This window comes from Balaenoptera musculus, chromosome 10 (assembly GCF_009873245.2).
Source record: "Balaenoptera musculus isolate JJ_BM4_2016_0621 chromosome 10, mBalMus1.pri.v3, whole genome shotgun sequence".
Taxonomy (NCBI): domain Eukaryota; kingdom Metazoa; phylum Chordata; class Mammalia; order Artiodactyla; family Balaenopteridae; genus Balaenoptera; species Balaenoptera musculus.
In genome coordinates this window covers 92,968,568-92,977,944 of record NC_045794.1, presented here as the reverse complement: position 1 = coordinate 92,977,944, position 9,377 = coordinate 92,968,568, and positions in this window count along the sequence as shown.

Here is a 9,377-nt window from a genome sequence, read left to right as displayed (position 1 = left end):
ATATAATAGGCCACCAATAAGTCTTCATGGCAGATGAAAACAACTGGATCAAGCCCTGGACTCCAGGATAGAAGCAAAATGACCTCCTTAGAAGCTGATTACTGACTCCTTTGAGGATAATCTGAGTCATTTTTATAGACAGGTAACTCGTTCCTTGAGAGAAGCTGTTTATGTCAACTATTTAGGACCTTAACTCCCCCAAAGCAGCTGTTTCTGACTACCTGCCACCCTAGGTTTGGGATCAGCATCCAAGGGCCCAACAGAGAGGCTGGCTTCAACTTGGATCCAGTTGGGAAGCCTGAAGAAAGCTATAAACAAAGAAAACTCACTATTTTTCCAACATAAAAACAGTTCACTGAGTTCCAAGAAAGAAACAACTTTGTGTTCTAAGAGTTGAGAGTTTCAGGAAACAGAAAGCATAGATGACATAGATCACGTACACGTAAGTGAACAGAAAGTAAAAATAAGGGACATGAAACCTGTCCCCAACTTCTGCTTCTTGTGGCATTGAGCTGGGAAGTTACCATCTCATAGAAGAACTGAGTTCATCCTCCATGTGGTGGGCTCTCAGACTATTCAGTAAATGTTGAAAACCTACACTCATAATAATGGCAAGCATTTCTAAGCACTCATGCTTCCACTTCTGATAATGGTGGAGAATACCCTATCTCACAGATAACAACTCTGGATAAGATATGTATATTTTAAAAATTACTCATAGTCACTGGAGAGCAACCAAAGTAGGCAGAAACTAGAGAAGAGTTGACATACTGAAGGAGGAAATGGCACTAGGTGAGTTTTCCATTTCTTAAAGTTTTCACCTGAGAACAGACCCCAGATAGCACCATGCAGGGCAGCTAAACTTCCAACAGAAACCCACAGTCTGCGGGTTCGAAGAGGAGTGGGAAGATTTGAGAGATACTACAGAGGTGGAAAGTTAGGGTAAGAAACTTTTCAGAAAGAGAGACACAGAAAAGGAGCCCCTCATTCTGCATATAAACTCTGCATAAATCTCTGGCTGACCCCTGAACTACCCATATGTGGGACGGACTACAAGCGGCTTGGCTAAGATATAGCAACTGCCCACTACAATGGAGACAGAGCTTGGAGTCTGATTTTAGCCAAGTTAACTGTCCACTAAAACAAACAAAAAATCAACACTTTGGGAGGAATATACAGAATCCAGAGTATCTGCAATGTATCAATAACAATGTCCAGGATAAAATCCAAAATTATTAGATATACAAAGAAACAGGAAAATATAACCCATATTCAAGAGAAAAAGCAATTAATGAATACTGACATGGAGTTAACACACGTGCTGGCTATATCAGATAATACAATTTCTTTTTAATTAAGATGCAAAAGTACTTATTTTTTTAAAATCTATTTTTGGCTGCATTGGGTCTTTGTTGCTGCATGCAGGCTTTCTCTAGTTGTGACAAGCAGGGGCTACTCTTCCTTGCAGTGCGTGGGTTTCTCATTGCAGTGGCTTCTCTTGTTGCAGAGCACGGGCTCTAGGCATGCGGGCTTCAGTAGTTGTGGTTCGTGGGTTATAGAGCGCCGGCTCAGTAGTTGTGGTGCACTGGCTTAGTTGCTCCATGCATGTGGGATCTTCCCAGACCAGGGATCAAACCCATGTCCTCTGTATTGGCAGGCATATTCTTAACCACTGCAGCAGCAGGGAAGTCCCTCAGAGAAAAATTTTAAAGCAGCTATTATAAATATACAAAAGGACATAAAGGAGAATATGCACATAATGAATAAATGAATAGAAAATCTCAATAGAGAAATAGAAACTATTAAAAAGAACCAAATGGAAATTCTAGAACTGAAAAAGTGCAATATCTGAAATTAAAAGTTCACTAAATGGGAAAAAAAGTTCACTAGGTGGGTTTAACAGCATATTGGAGATGACACAGGAAGGTATCAATGAATTTAAAGAGAGTTCAGTAGAAGGTATTCAATCTGAAGAACACAGAATAAAAGAATTGGAAAATCAAAGAGCCTAAGTGATCTATGAGACAATATGAAAAGCTCTAATATAAGTGTAATTGGAGTGTCAAAAGAAAAGAGTAATGGAACAGGAAAAAAATTTTTGAATTTTCCCAAATGTGGTCAAAGACATAAATTTAGAGTCCAGAATCTCAGTGATCCCCAAGCAAGATAAATACAAAGAGAATCACACCCTAGCACATCATATAAAATCCTGAAAACCAAAGATAGAGAAAAAAAAAATCTTGAAAGTAACTTATAGAAAAACAACATTTTGCACACACGTAACAACAAAACAGATAACTGCATACATCTCATTGGAAACAATGGAAACCAGAAAACAGTGAAAGGATGTCTTTAAAGTGCTAACACAAATGGAAAAAAAAAAACCCTATCACTCATAATGCCATATCTAATTAATTATTCTTCAAGAATTAAAGCAAATAAAGACATTTTTAGATAAACTAAAATGCAGAGAACTGATTTCCAGCATATATAAACTATAACAAAGGCTAAAATAAGTTATTCAGGCTGAAAGGAAATGATATCAGATGAAAACCTGGATCTCTTCAAGAACTGAAGAGCACCGGAAAGGGCAAATATATGGGTAAATATTAAAGATTGTATTTTCATCATAATTTCTTTAAAATATATATATGACAGTTTAAAGCAAAAACATCAACATTATATTATAGGGTTCTTAGCCTATAGATGTAGCACATATGAGAACACAGCATAAAAGACAGGAAAGGACGGTAAATGAACCAATCTAGTTGCAAGGTTCTTACATTATTTTATGTGTACAATATTAACTATGGAAAATTAAGGATGTACACTATAATCCCTAGAGTAGCTGCTAAATATAATGCAAAGAGGTATAGCTAAAAAACCAATGGATAAATTAAAATGGAATTCTAAAAATATATATTCAATTAACGCAAACAAAATGTGGAAAGGAAGACCAGAAGAACAAAAGACACACAGAACAAACAGAAAACAAATACTTGAAAACTAATAGTTGACCTAAATCAAAACATATCAATAATTATGTTAATTGTAAGCAAACTAAACATTCCAATTAAAAGGCGGAGATTGTCAAGATGTGTAAAAAAGCCAGACCCAACTATATGCTGTCTATAAGAGATGCACTTATATATAAAATCACAGGTAGGCTGACAGTAAAAAGATTGAAAAAGAGATATCAGACAAACAGCAATCACAAGAAGGTTGGAATGGTTCTATAAATAGCAGATAAAGTAAACTTCAAGACAAAGAGTATTGCCAGAGTTAAAGAGAGACATTTCAAGATGAAAAAATGGTCAATACATTAGGAAGATATAACAATCATAAAGGTGTAGGAGCCTAATAACAAAGCTTCAAAATAGATGAAGCAAAAATTGACAGACTTAAAAGGAGAGTTAAAAGCAGACAGACTTAAAGGGAGAAATAAATTCACAATCATACTTGATTTCAACAACCCTTTCTCAACAACTGATAGAATAGCTAGACTGAAAAATCAATAAAGACACAGAGAGTCTAAACAACATCTGTCAACCACCTTGACCTCATTGACATTTAGAGAACATGCCACACAGCAACTATAGAATAGATATTCTTTTCAAGTGCCCATGGTACATTCACAAAGACAGACCACAGGGTGGGCCATAAAGCAAGCCTCAATAAATTTCAAGATTGAAATCTAAGAGCACTTACTATGAGCTCTTTACTTGCACTATCCCATTTACTTCTTCACAATAACCCTAGGATATTGGTAAGTATTATTATAAGTCCAATAATACATAAAGAAGCAAAGTCTCAGGAAACTAAGTCACTTTTATTCACTGGACTTCACTGTAACTTTTGGCAGTGACACTTTCACAAACTAAAGACAAATACACTTAACATCAGACCTAGCCCCACCACATCCTTGTAGGTCAGTGGGAAAAACTTAGGACCTGTGGTCAAATGATCTGAGATGGGCCTGCCCTTGCCTCTAACTAGCTATGTGCCCTTGGTAAGTCACTTTTCTAAAACTTGATTTGCACATTTATAAATGACATCTGAGGTACATACTGCAAGCCCCATTTTACAGATGAGAAAACCAAGCCTTAGATGGGTTACATCATACTGCATGTAAGTGGCAGAGCCAAGATTCCGATCCAGGTCCATCTGACTCCAAAGCCCATGTGTTCACCAATCTGGGCTCCACCAATCTAATGCCAGCACACCTGAGACATGTCTTCCCAGCACAAGTCTGAGATTTGCACCGCCAGGTGAAGCCTATAATAAGACCAAATATTTACAGGGAATTCCCTGGCGGTCCAGTGGTTAGGACTCGGCATTCTCTGCCTGGACTGCCTGGGGTCCAGGTTTCATCCCTGGTCGGAGAACTAAGATCCCGCAGGCCGCGTGGTGTGGCCAAAAAAAAAAAAAAAAAACCAAATATTTACATTAAAGGGTAACCTTTTCAAAGAGTATTTACACATTAATTTTTATTTAAAGATAATATGAAAGACATAGTAGAGCTAAGTTGTTAAGCATACATACACCTCCTGGGGCCAGTCTGCCTGGGTGAGTCTCGGCCCTGCCATCTGCTTGATTCATGATCTACGGTAAGTTATTTATCCTTTCAGGACGTCAGTTTCTCTCACGTAAAACGTAAAATGCAAGTGTAACAGTATTTTGCTGTAAAATGTGACTAATGACAGTATTTTGCTTACTGTGAGGATACAATGAGTTGAAATGTGAAAAGTGCTAGAACATTTGGGAGGCCTGTGTTAAGGACCACAGATGTGCTGGCCATTATTTCATTATTACGAAAGTTCTTAATCCTTCTGTAGAGTAAGCACTGTTGGAGGCTCACACAGCTAAGGAACAAGGCCAGAAGGGGGGACAGATGTGCTCAAGGGCACTCAGTGGGTTAGGGGCAGAGCTGGTGAAGAAGTACATGGTTCTAGTTCTGGGCCAGGGCTCATTTTTCCACCCCATATCTGCCCCTGTTCAAGGATGGGGAGCAGGAGAGCTCCAAAGGGTGAGGGAGGCAAAGGCATGTGGCCAAGAGGAAAGGTCCTTCTGTAGGTACCTCCACCAGCCTCTCGCAGCTGCGAGGCTTTGCCCAGCAGAATCTGAGCCACCAGGACCCGACCAGGTGGGAACACGTGAGGAGCCTCACCCCAACAGGGGGCGGGACCCGGAATGAGCCCCGGTGCCCTGGTGCCCCGGCCCGCATGTGTCTACTGAGGGCACTGGCAGGGGCCAGGGAGGTGACAGCATATGCCCCCTACATCACAGCCATGACACTCCGGATCTACCGTCCCAGGAGGGAACGGCTGCCAATCTAGGAGTCGAGGGTCATGTCACTGTTCCAGTGCCAAGTCTTTATGTTCAGAAAGGGGTGAGGGGACATTGTGTAATTGCTGGAAACACTGCGGAACATGAAACACAGGAAACCAGCTTCTTGAATTGCAAAACGTAAATCGTGGTTCGAATTGTCCTGCAACAGTGTTTCAAAACAAACCACAAAAAGCAGCAATTGCTATCAAGATGGGAACTGAAAACAAAGATACTCCCGGATGGCGCTCCCCAACCTTTTTGGCACCAGGGACCCGTTTCGTGGAAGACAGTTTTTCCACGGACCGGGATGGTGGGTGGTGGTGGGGAGAAGGGGGAGATGGGGAGCGGCAGGTGAAGCTTCGCTCCTTGCCCGCCGCTCACCTCCTGCTGTGCGGCCCGGTCCCTAACAGGCCCCCTGCTCTAGGAGCAATACCTCTTGAAGAGAAACTGTCAGCTTACACGTGGCCCACCATCTCTCTCTCTTGTTTTTGTTTTTGTTTCTTAATGGCCGCCCCACATGGCTTAGTGGGATCTTAGTTTCCTGACCAGGGATCAAACCCGGGCCCTCAGCAGTGAAAGCACAGAGTCTTAACCACTGGACCACCAGGGAATTCTTTTTTTTTTATTTTAATTTTTCATGTTTATATTTACTCTCAATTTATATTTATATTTACTCTCAATTACATTTTTAAAATAAAATTTTAAATTAATCTATTTTTGGCTGCATTGGGTCTTCATTGTTGCGCACGGGCTTTCTCTAGTTGCGGCGAGCGGGGGCTACTCTCATTGTGGTGCGCGGGCTTCTCACTGCGGTGGCTTCTCTTGTTGCAGAGCATGGGCTCTAGGTTCACGGGCTCTAGAGTGCAGGCTCAGTGGTTCTAGAGCGCAGGCTCAGTGGTTGCGGCACACAGGCTTAGTTGCTCTGCGGCATGTGGGATCTTCCCAGACCAGGGCTCGAACCCGTGTCCCCTGCATTGGCAGGCAGGTTCTTAACCACTGCGCCACCAGGGAAGCCCCCCCTCTGTGATTGTTTGAAGGTGCCTTCCTCCAGCCGTGAAATCCTCAGACACATGGTCACTGAAATGTACCTGTCCCACAGCCCTGTCCCCTGCAGACTTGAGGGAGCTGGGATCCCAGGATTGTGCCCAGCTAGTGGCCTGGCTTGCCCTGGAGGAGGCTGTGAGACCACACTGCCACCATGTGGGCACCTCTGCTTACAGCCACCGCTGAAAATCGCTGCTGCCTGCCCCGCCACCATCTAGGCCACCAGGGTCTGAGCCCCACATCGCCCTCTGGTGGCCTAGATTGGCTGGCTGGCCCTAGGGGTTGGCGGGAAAGAGGCAGCAGTCTAGGGTCAAATCAGATCCTTGCTCGGGGATCTAAAGTACATCAACTTTAAGCTTCCACCTCCTACTATCTGGGTGACCCTGGACAAGCTACTTATCCTCTATGTGTCTCAGTTTCTCTATCTGTAAGATGGGGGCCGTAACAGTAACAACCTCACAGCGTTGTAGGATTAAATGAGGTAATACATCGGTGTTTGGAACAGTGTCAGATGTTTGGTAACTCTTCAGTAGATCAGTAGCTTTCAAACCCTTTGACCATGATCCACAGTAAGAAATACATTCTTTATCACAACCTAGGACACACAGCTATATATATACATAACACCAACAAATATTTCACAAAATAATACTTATAACATGCAACGTACTCTGACAATTGTGATTGTTTTTTTTTTTTTTAAATAAACTTATTTATTTATTTATTTATTTATTTATTTATTTATGGCTGTGTTGGGTCTTCGTTTCTGTGTGAGGGCTTTCTCTAGTTGCAGCAAGTGGGGGCCACTCTTCATCGCGGTGCGCGGGCCTCTCACTATCGCGGCCTCTCTTGTTGCAGAGCACAGGCTCCAGACGCACAGGTTCAGTAGTTGTGGCTCACGGGCCCTGTTGCTCCGTGGCATGTGGGATCTTCCCAGACCAGGGCTCAAACCCGTGTCCCCTGCATTGGCAGGCAGATTCTCAACCACTGCGCCACCAGGGAAGCCCCTGATTGTTTTTTTTTAAAAGCTGATCACAACTCACTAAATTGATTTCTCAAACCCACTGGTGGCTCACGTCACGCAGGCTGAAAAACACTGCAATAAATAAGTAAGTAAGAGATAGCAGAAGCTTTACCCTAGCTCAGGCTGCCAGTCCTGGCTTCCTTCCCTTCCCCTCACACCTGTGCCCTGAGCCTGCCTTGTAACTGAGCCGGAGCCAGGCCAGGTCAGCTCTGGCTGGGCAGATGAGCCACCATAGAGCTGAGGAGCCCCCCTGCAGCCTACTGTGAGTGCAGCCTTCTCTCAGGTTCTCACCCTGCAGGTGGGAAGGATATGCCTTCACTCTCATCAGGCACTAACAACATGGCAGGCCCTGTGCTCCGTCCTTCCTGCAACCTCACAGCCCTCTATGAGGAAGGCATCATTCTTCCCAATTCTCAGCTGAGAAGCCTGAGGTCAGCAGAGGTGAACTGACTATGGAGTATGGATAAACAGGACTGGTCCTCCTTTGGAATTTGGAATGTGAATTAATCAGGGAAACTGGCTTTCCAGAAAATGCTGTGAAAATGCTAAATAGGGTTAAATGGAGGCTCTGAAAGAGAAAGCGCTGTAGACACAGAAAAACCGAAATGGAGACAGGCAGGGTGGGAGTGCCCCTGCCACATGGCATCTGGCATTAGCAGGAACAGCTGCACGAAAGGACACTGACCTCAGGAGAGGCAGGGGGACCGGTGTCCCCCTGTGGATCACCACTGTTGGCTCCAGTCCTAGGCCGGGGCAGAGGCAAAAGCAAGAGGTCAGACAAGGTGGAGGAGACCGCGCCTGCCCACGCCCTCCCCTGGTCTCCTGCCTGTGATGGATGAGGAACTCTCTTTAGTGGAAGGCTGACCAGGGGATGTGAACCTGTTCCAAGGAGTCCATCACCCCATTCCAGAGGAAGGTCCCCGCACAGCTGTGGCTGTGGCCCTGCCTGCCAGGGGAGTGAGGCAGTGAACCTGCCAGTTGGACAGAGGACAAATAACAGCATGATGTAGCCAAGATGAGCTGGAGAAAAACATGGCAATGATTTTGGAAGGGCACAATGGGCCCATGCAATGTGGTGGGGGAAATAGGATTTGGAGTCAAAGATGTGATTTGGGTCCCTGCTCTTTGTTCACAGAACAAATAATCACTGAGCACCTACTACGATGCTCCAAGCCCCAAAGTAAGCATTGACGCACTGGTGATAGAGTGGTAAGCATAGCTGCCTTCCACGTAAGCAATGGAGAGACAGAGACCCCCAGGTGCTTATAGTGAGTGAGGAATAAAGAAACTGCAACAATCCAGGGTACTGAGTCTGGTGATTGATAGACACACAGGGGTTGTGGAAGCTCAGTGGAGGGAATCTACCCCTGCTCGAGGAAGATCGGGTTTGTGTCTCCAGAGATGATGCCTAATCTGGTACCTGGTAGCATTTTCTCAGATGAACAGTAGAGGGAAAAGCCTTCCAGTCGTAGGGAGTAGCAAGTACAAAGCGCAGGGATGGGAGAGACATTTAGGTGAACTATGGTTCTGTGATTCCCACTGGCTGGAGTGGAGGTGTGAGATAGGGCTCTGCCAATTTACCTGCTTCATGACCCTGGACAAGTCATGTAACCTCTCAGACTATAAACTGCTCCCTGGGATATCAAAAGATACTTGGTTTAATAAGCATCTATGGAACATCCTCTGTGAGCCAGACACTGTACCAGGTTGGTGCTGGGCATATGGAGATGTGTAAAAGCTACAAATCCCTACTCACAGGAAGCACATGGTCTCGTGGAAGAGACAGACACTATGCACTGTGTTACTAAGCGTCATGAACAAAGCACCAGAGAGAAGGAGGCAATTAATGCTGCTCAAAGAAGAGGTGATGAGTAAGTGTTCTACCAAGTGGACAGAGAAAAAAGCATTTCAAATTAAGCAAAGGCAAGGAGGAAGGAAAAGGCATTGATGTATTCATAGAACAGGTCAGGAATGGTTGTAA